The sequence below is a fragment of the Arvicanthis niloticus genome, chromosome 7 (genome assembly GCF_011762505.2).
Source record: "Arvicanthis niloticus isolate mArvNil1 chromosome 7, mArvNil1.pat.X, whole genome shotgun sequence".
Classification (NCBI taxonomy): Eukaryota; Metazoa; Chordata; class Mammalia; order Rodentia; family Muridae; genus Arvicanthis; species Arvicanthis niloticus.
This window is the reverse complement of record NC_047664.1, coordinates 22,850,475-22,858,768: the sequence shown is the minus strand read 5'-3', so window position 1 is coordinate 22,858,768 and position 8,294 is coordinate 22,850,475. Positions and strand designations below refer to the sequence as shown.

Here is an 8,294-nt window from a genome sequence, read left to right as displayed (position 1 = left end):
TTACAAGATGGCGCGGGCATCCTGTTCTCCCACAAGTAAACAACTAACTGTGCAGGTGCAAAAGGCAAAAATGCGACAAAGTCACTGCCCATCCCGGGGCGTAATATGGGTGATGAGTGAACAGCCAATCAGAAGTGAACACACCACTCTAGGGTGTATATATAGCAGTGCCTTTCCCGGGCTTTGGGTCTTTCCGCTTCTGCTGATACAAGAATAAAGCCTCGCTGTAGTAACTACCCGAACACTGCCTCACGTGTCTCTTTCGCGGGCGAAGGGGACTCGAAAAGGGGCGCGGAACATACCTCCATTTGTCTGGGAACCCAGAAGGTGGTGGCAAGTAGGATAGAATTTATTGTTTCCTCAGAGGCCCTAACATGTATCAGGGAGGGCTCTTGGTGAAATGTGATTATTTTTATCCCACCCCCCACCCCCGAAAAGTGATTTTTTTAAAAAAAATTAAATTACTTAGTGGCAGGGCAATGGTTGTGCATGCTTTTAATCCCAGCACTCAGAAGGTAGAGGCAGGTAGATCTTTGTGAGTTCAAGGCCAGTCTGGTCTACAGAATGAGTTCCAGGACAGCCAGGGCTACACAGAGAAACTGTCTCAGTTACTTAGTGAATTACTATGATGAGTTCATGAAAAACAGTACTAGAGGGAGTGAACTATTGTAGAGTGAACAAAAGACCAGAGCAGCAGGCAAAGGGAAGTCACAAAGCATGGTGCTCATAGTTCCAGCAGGGACTTCGGGTGACTATGCCACCCCCTCAGCCATTCCTCAGCCCACTCCCCCCATTCCACCCACTGCCCACTTTCCCAGCTGACCTCAGGTGAACTCCAGCCTCTTTATCCCCCCCCCATCCCCCATCTCAGTCACTGGTTCATGAATGAACAGGCCATCTGGATTGGGCCAATCAAGTGGTGACTTGGAATTGGGGTACAGAACAGGAATTTCTATTATTCCTGTCCCCTGAGACACCCTCCAGCAAACATGACTCTGAAGGTTGTTAGGAGGCTTAAAACCAGGCAGCTGACACCATGCAAGGCTCAAGAACTAAACCAAAAGAGAGCCAAACTCTCAAAGCGGCCTGAAGCAAGAATGAATGCTGGGCACACAGAGACGGTAAAACAGTAAACTTGCACTAATAATAAATGAAGAAGGAGGATTTAGAGAGCTGGGGCTCGGGTGTCAGACCTTTGGGGCTAGATCATCTGAGCAAACAGCCTTTCTGAAGCTAACTTTCTCTACAGTGGAGTGTATAACAGCAGTTCCTCCTGAGTTACCAGGAACCAGATGAGAACAGTCTAACCACAGCATCTGGCTCAGAGTAACTGCGGGGCATGTGCTTGTCTGTACGCAGTCTCTGCCTCACACGTCTTGCATGGCCTTGCCTTGTCTCTTAGTTCACAAACCACAGCACCAGACGCAGGCCGACACTAGCTGTTCTTCCCTCCCCCTCCGGGCTTATGCCTATGTGCCCCTGAAAAGCAATCCAGGTGCCCTCCCTGAGAAGCCAACATTTCAGCAGTAGACAGAGAGCCTTAGATAGACATTTTCTCCTCTCCATTGAGAAGTCTCAATATGTATTTCACACAGAAGATCAAGCCAAGCAGCAGTCACCTCTAGAACAACCTCCTCCCTGCCTCAGGCCACCTTCCCCTCTGCCTCTTCTCAGCCTTCCACTATGAGCTCAGAACTGGGCAATGTTAGCTAACTTGTTCTAAGTTTTTCCCTTATTCCTGTTTTCTAATTATCCTTATTTCTGATTTCTAACTAATAAGTTATTCTCTGCCAGTGAGATGAGCCAATTCAAGCCAGATTAGACTACATAAAGGTAGGTTTATTGGAAAGCTGCTCTGGTCCCAAGAATCAAGGCCAGGGGAGTCACCATGGGGAGAGAGACAGAGGGGAGTGGGGAGGGAAAGCGTGTGCATGCAGGGAGAGAGAAAAATGCAGAGAGAGAGAGAAAGAGAGAGACAGAAAGAGAGAGAGAGACAGAGACAGAGACAGACAGTAAGCAAACTGTCTGCATTACTTAGGGAAGAGCTTCTTCAGGAGAGGAAGCCCAGCCCCTCAGCTGGAAAGTTCAGGTCCAAGGGTCAGGGAGGCCCAGCCTTCCCTGTGTCTGGTAGGGACTGAGGGATACTGGGAGAAGATGGAGGCTAGGTCTGCTTTGTTATGTTAAATAGGCACCTCAGCCTCTTGTCCTGAGTCTGAATCCCAACACTAACACACCCAAGTCCTGTGATTTTTAAGCCTTTATTTTCTCCAAGCCTCTTTAAGGATAATTTTTATCCCAGTTGTTTCTAGATGTTTCTAAATGTTTACAGCCAGTTTGGAGGACTTTCTCAGAACAGGGGAATCTTGTAGAGTTTCCCAACCCCCACCCCACCAGCATCCTGAGCAGACAAGACTCCAAGAGGTGGGAATGAGTAGCTAGGCCCCTTCTGTTCAGCAGAAGTGCTAACTAGTTGGCAACCCAAGGTAAGAGCGAGGGAGTGGGGAGGGGAAGAGGAGGCATGAGGATGACAAGCTAGGTGTGAGGCCCCCCTCTGAGCTGGAGAGCCTTCGCCCAGGGCTCTCTTTGCACCTGAAGAACTGCTGTTGCCTCTGGGCCTCCACTGCTGCAGTTGAAGGAAAACCTCATTGAAACTGCATCCCTCACTCACTGGGATGCCCAAGTGTATGCCCACTGCTGAGGACCAAAGCGAACATCAAGGTCCTGGTACCTTTGCTTCTAGCTGTGACCAAGCAGCTGGGTGGCAGAGAGAGGACCACACCACAGCCAGCAGAGGGCAGGAGGTTAGGTAGCATGGAGAATGTGTGCAGTGCCCAGAGATGAGCAAATGACACTCAATCAGCAAGTGAGAAGACCATCAGAGACAGATGATAAAGCAGGGCTTCATACCCCCATCCCTGCCTCCCTGCACAGCTGGGTCTCTCAAGAGAAACACACACATAATTCAGTTCTGAATTCTCATTATCTTTTGTTGTTGTTGCTGTTTTGTTTATTATTGTTGTTATAGCACAGAACAAGGGATATATCAGCACAGAGCGCTTACCTACTAGCAGTGCCCAAAACCTTACTTTCTATTCCCAGCACTATAAAATAATTGTTTTTTGTTTTTGTTTTTGTTTTTGTTTTTGTTTTTGTTTTTGTTTTTGAGACAGTTTCTCTGTGTAGTCCTTGCTGTCCTGGAATTCACTCTGCAGACCAGACCAGGCTGGCTTCTAATTCATAGAGATCCGATTGACTCTTCCTCCCGAGTTCTGGGTGCCACCGCTACCTGGTAATTTTTATAATTATAGTATTGTAAAGCCCAAACAATTCCAGGAAAAAAACCAGAGTCCTCCTGAGCAAGCATCCTATGGTACCACACACACACACACACACACACACACACACACACACACACACCTTAGCAACAGCCAGTCAGGCTATGATAGCAGGATCAAGGTACATATAGATTGTTGTATTTTATTAAAAAAAGAAAGAATCAGGATATGTTTGGTAGAGATTAGGTATGGTGAGGTGGAAGGGGATGCCTCTACAGGCCTATGCTGAGGCATCCTTTCCCCCTGAAAAAGGTGGGGGGAGAGGAGACTGGCCAGGAACACATGGAGAGGGGAAGGGAAATGGGGAGAGAAGAGACAGAGAGGGTAAGAGAGTAAGAGAGAGAGGAGGGGGGCAGACACCCCCTTTTATAGTGAGTCTGTTGGACCCTAAGATCCAAACTGGGGGATGCGCTCCCACAGAAACACTCACAGACAGGGGGTTTGATGCAAAAGCAAGAGGTTTATTGATACCCGTGCACTGGGGTACCCCACCCCCCGCATGCAGGCTAGAGGAACCCTAAGCTAAAGCTAAGAGCAATTTTTATACCATTTTTACAGGGTTTACGAGGGCAGTTTTACAATCACCTTTTAGACAATGTTAACCCCAAAGGCTGACCTCAAACGGCCACTCCCACACCCGGTTTCTTGGCAACATTATCTTATGACAATGAGTGTTATACCATAGCTCCTGTTTACCCAGGTGTATTGCTCTAAGGGCCAAGCTTCCTTATAACCTTTTAACTCCCTTATCTTGGGCCCTTCTCCTGGAATGTATGTTCATGTCTTTGGAATGTGCTCCTCCCAGAACATGTCTCTGGAGAAGTTTGTAGCCGCCAACATGTAACCGAGTTCACCTGAGAGGAAGGCTGGGAATGAAAGGGAAATGGAGGGCGAGAGAAGCATGGGGCCAAGACAACCAACATATTCTGACCAAGGCCCAAGGTTTATTGTTTGACTCTCAAATAAAAAGGGGAAGACCCCACCCCCACAAGAAGAGTCTTCTTCAGCACTTCAGCCCAGCAGCATGGGTGAGGAGTATGCATCCTTAATCTCCAGTGGAGGTGTTTCAAGCAAGCTCAGCAGTCAATCTATTTAACTCAGCTCCTGTGGCAGACTGCAGGTCTTCAAGGCCAGCAATGCTTCCCAGGTCCTATTGTTATTTGGTCTCTTGTGGTAAACAGCATTAGGGCCTGCTCAGGCTGACAGGCTGGCAGGCTGGGGGAAGGGCACAGTTCCCCCCTTAATTTTTTAAGATGTGCCAATATCTGGATGGGGCACAATATTTCATCTCGTCTAGGGTCTCGAGTGGCCGGGCGACCGTGCCTGGCTTAGGTAGGCGATTATATTACTCTTATATTACCCGTCTAGGAATCCAAAAAACCTGCTGGTCCCTTTAAAAGGCTGGCAGGCTGGGGGAAGAGCACAGAAGTTAATGTTTAGGCTGAGGCCTGAGATTCCTTCAAGTCAGGCATACCTGGCTGTTGCCATGTAACTGTGGGGCAGAGCCTAGAACATCCCCCCATTTTGGTTTCATTAAAGAAAAGGAAAAACTAGAAAGAGGTGATGGTGAAAGAGGAATAGGGTCATCCTCATGATCTTTACCTACTTCCTGCTGACTTTGGGGGTGATGTGTCTCTGAGAAATCTAAGAAAATGGGTATGGGAATGTTGGTCCAGTCTTAGGAGTCTTGGTTGTTTCCTTGCTGTCCAGGGCCTGCAGAACCATCTTTGGGTAGACAGGAATGAGCAGGTCCAGTAGAAGCATCTGTGTCTGTGAGAGTAGATTGAAACATCTGGGTGTTGCTTCTCTGGGGCTGTCCTAGATGTAGATTTTGAGTAAATACCTGGACTTGACATGATGCTGAAACACACACACACATATATTAGAGGTAGATAATAAAGTTAAGTACGTTTTGGAGAAAAAGATTATTTCTTAGGTGTATATTTGAAAGTACATTTGAAACCCTTAGGTCTTGGTGGTTGGGGGTGAGGGGAGTCCCAATCCCAGGGCACAAGAGAGGAATTCCACCCTCTGAGATAGATAACAAGTGGGAACTTAGGCTATTGATTGGCAGGTGTACTTATCTGGATGGAGTGTATTTGGTTCACGAGAGGTAGATCTGAGTGGGTTTCCTGGTGCTTATAAGTTTACAATAGAGATAAACTTGTTAACAATATGAACAGGCTTTAAGATGAGCTTAGGGAAGACAAAAACCTTTCATGGAGCAGAAGAAACAAGAGGGCTTTTTTTTTTTTTCTTCCGTCTATGAGACTGAATGAATATTAATTTAGCATAATGAGAAACATTTTTAAGTTTACTATTAAAAAATAATTAAAGGAAACTCAAAACCTTGGCCTTGTGAATATGATAGTTGATCATATAGATTTAGCCTGAGAAACTCTTTAAGTCTATAGTTAAAAGGAAACCAAGGGAAACTGAACTTGTGATTTTTTTTTTTCTAGACAGGGTTTCTCTGTGTAGCCCTGGCTGTCCTGGAACTCACTCTGTAGACCAGGCTGGCCTTGAACTCAAAAATCCGCCTGCCTCTGCCTCCCAAGTGCTGGGATTAAAGGCGTGCGCCACCACCGACTGGCTGAACTTGTGATTATAAAAGTAAATCGTACAGTGTAATGTTTTATTAGAGCTGGACTAATTTATAAGAACTCTATTGGTTAATGTTAGGACAGAGGCATAGCAAGAAGAGGAAATATGAAACATTTAGTCACTGGAAACTGAGTTAAGATAAGGAAGTAACAGAAGGGTACATCTGTGAAAGTTACATCTGAACTTTATCCTGAAGTGTGTGAGCAAGGCAAACCTGTATGTCTTCTTGATAGGAGATCCAGTGGTCTAAACTAGTTAACAAATTGACTAGTGAGCTAATAAGGTGGTGGATTACCTTTGGAGTAAAGAGCTAGGTCTGTTTTCTAGCTGTCAAGCTATGGTTACCTTAGCTGTCAATGTAGTTAGAAATCTGGGAAGAATAAACTATAATCTAGGAGTCATGTATTAATTAAATTGTCAGAGGTTAGTCTATAGTCCACTACCTAAACAGTTCCCGGTCTCCGGGTCCCTGGGTCCCTGTGGTCTCCATGGCAACTTAGGCAGAGGCAGTCTGGCTAGAAGACAAAAAGCTTTTTCCCCGTGGAGTAGATACATTAGAGAAATGACCCACCTTGACTTAGGCAATATGAGACATTTAATTCTGGGTGTCCTCTGTTTGTCCAGCGTAGGCCTAGCCCTGGCAGCGGGCAAGGCGATGGAGCAGTGTTTCTCAGTGGTTATCATACCACAATCCAGGTAGAGTCTTGTTGCTGGGCCCATATCTTCTCAGGGACCTTTGGGGGGATCACTGTTAGGCTTGGGGAGTCTCTGTCTGTCATAAACTTAAACATTTAATGTTACATTTAGCAGATTTTTGACAAGATTGAGAGCTAGTATCTATTGAGCATATCTGAGCTAAACAACCTGTGTTTAATTATTTGTTTTAGAATGTATCTATCAAATAAAGGGAGCACACTGTGACTTAATGACAGTAGCGGAAACAAGGCTAAACATATATTTAAGGCAGTAATCTTTATTAGTGTTTAGAAATCATTATTTACTAAGGTGGGACAGACCAAGAACCTTATCTTAATTGATAAGTGACTTTGACAAGCTGTTCCTTAAGGCAGCGAATTGGGGACTATCCCATAACAAAGATGGCGCTGAAACTACAGCCAGCCACGTGACTGCCCTTAGCTAAGATGGCACTGAAGCTACTGCTCTGCCTGGAGGAAAGTCACCTGTTATTCCTTAGAATGGAGCTGTAGAAGTGTGGCTGTGTATCTTAGAATGGAACAGCCGAGACAAACATAAAGAAGAATCTAAGCGGTTTGAGGGGCATGAGGCTCGGTTTACCAGTGGCCAGTGGTCACCGGAGTGTGCCTGCAGCTTGGCAGATTAGAATAATGGCAAGTGGGATAGAGAGCAGCTCGTGAAGCAGCACTCTGCCTGTCTCCTAGCAACTCTGCTCAGGCTGAAAAGTGAGCATACTCAGGGTGCTCAGGGCTGTGCAGGGCAAGAGAGTTGTGGCCACGCAGCAGAACGCCAGGAGGCAGGGCTGAGCAGGCACAGCCAAGGCTCAGCAGAGCAGAGTACCGGGCAGTACAAGGTAGAGTGCAAGAGCATGAGGGGCAGATGGCCACAGGAATGCAGCTGTGGCAGAATCAGGGGGCAGGAACCAGAGCAAGAGCAAAGAAACAAAGTGGGGAAAGAATGAGGGGGGAGGGGAAAGGCCTTCAGATTGCTGGATCGCTGGCAAATTATAAAAGTGCCTTTAAGTGGCCATGTAGAGTTACTGGTTTGTGGATAATGGGGCCAAATTTAGCCTGAATTAGACCTGGAAGTGTGGCAGTGAAGACATGCCCTCTGGGTGAGAGTAGGGGGAGCTAACGATTTGTCCATTTCTGTGTCAGGACGACAGCAAAGACAGCAGCCTGGCCAGATATCAGGTCATCCCACGGTGAACTGGGGACTGACCTCGGGGCCAGCCGTGGGGCTCAGAACTGGAGGGAGACCAGTTTACCTAAGCCTAATATTTTTTTTCAGCAGGGAGAGTGAACCACTTCCTGGAGAGAGGGAGAGAGAGAGAGGGAGGGGAGGGGGAGGGGGAGAGAGAGAGAGAGAGAGAGAGAGAGAGAGAGAGAGAGAGAGAGAGAGAGAAGGTGTCACCCAGGGGTAGAGGTGAGGTCCAAGAAAGACGGTTCAGTGAGAAGGCTGGTCATGACTGTGAATTCCTCTGTCCTCAAGGACACCACAGGGTGACTGGGAGCTCAACATCCCTCCATTGGGACCAGGGGCTGTTTACGCTGACCAATGTGGAGGAGGGAGCTTACCAATTCGCCAGTGTTTGGGTAGATAGGTCTAGTGAGCCATCTGATGGCTGCAAAGTCCATGTGGCAGCAGGAGATGTGAACC

General features: G+C 47.0%; 1 long non-coding RNA gene across 2 annotated transcripts in view; it reads right to left on the bottom strand.

The window, feature by feature from the left end:
* Positions 1-3,977: 3,977 nt before the first annotated feature.
* The window catches only part of LOC143443049 (uncharacterized), a 16,800-nt gene continuing 12,483 nt past the window's right edge, over positions 3,978-8,294 (bottom strand). For both annotated transcript variants that reach the window (XR_013111747.1, XR_013111748.1), the window contains exons 3-4: positions 6,511-6,673; positions 3,978-5,195 (exon numbers count right to left, since the gene is read on the bottom strand). This is a non-coding gene — a long non-coding RNA (uncharacterized LOC143443049). The remainder of the gene's footprint in view (positions 5,196-6,510; positions 6,674-8,294) is intronic.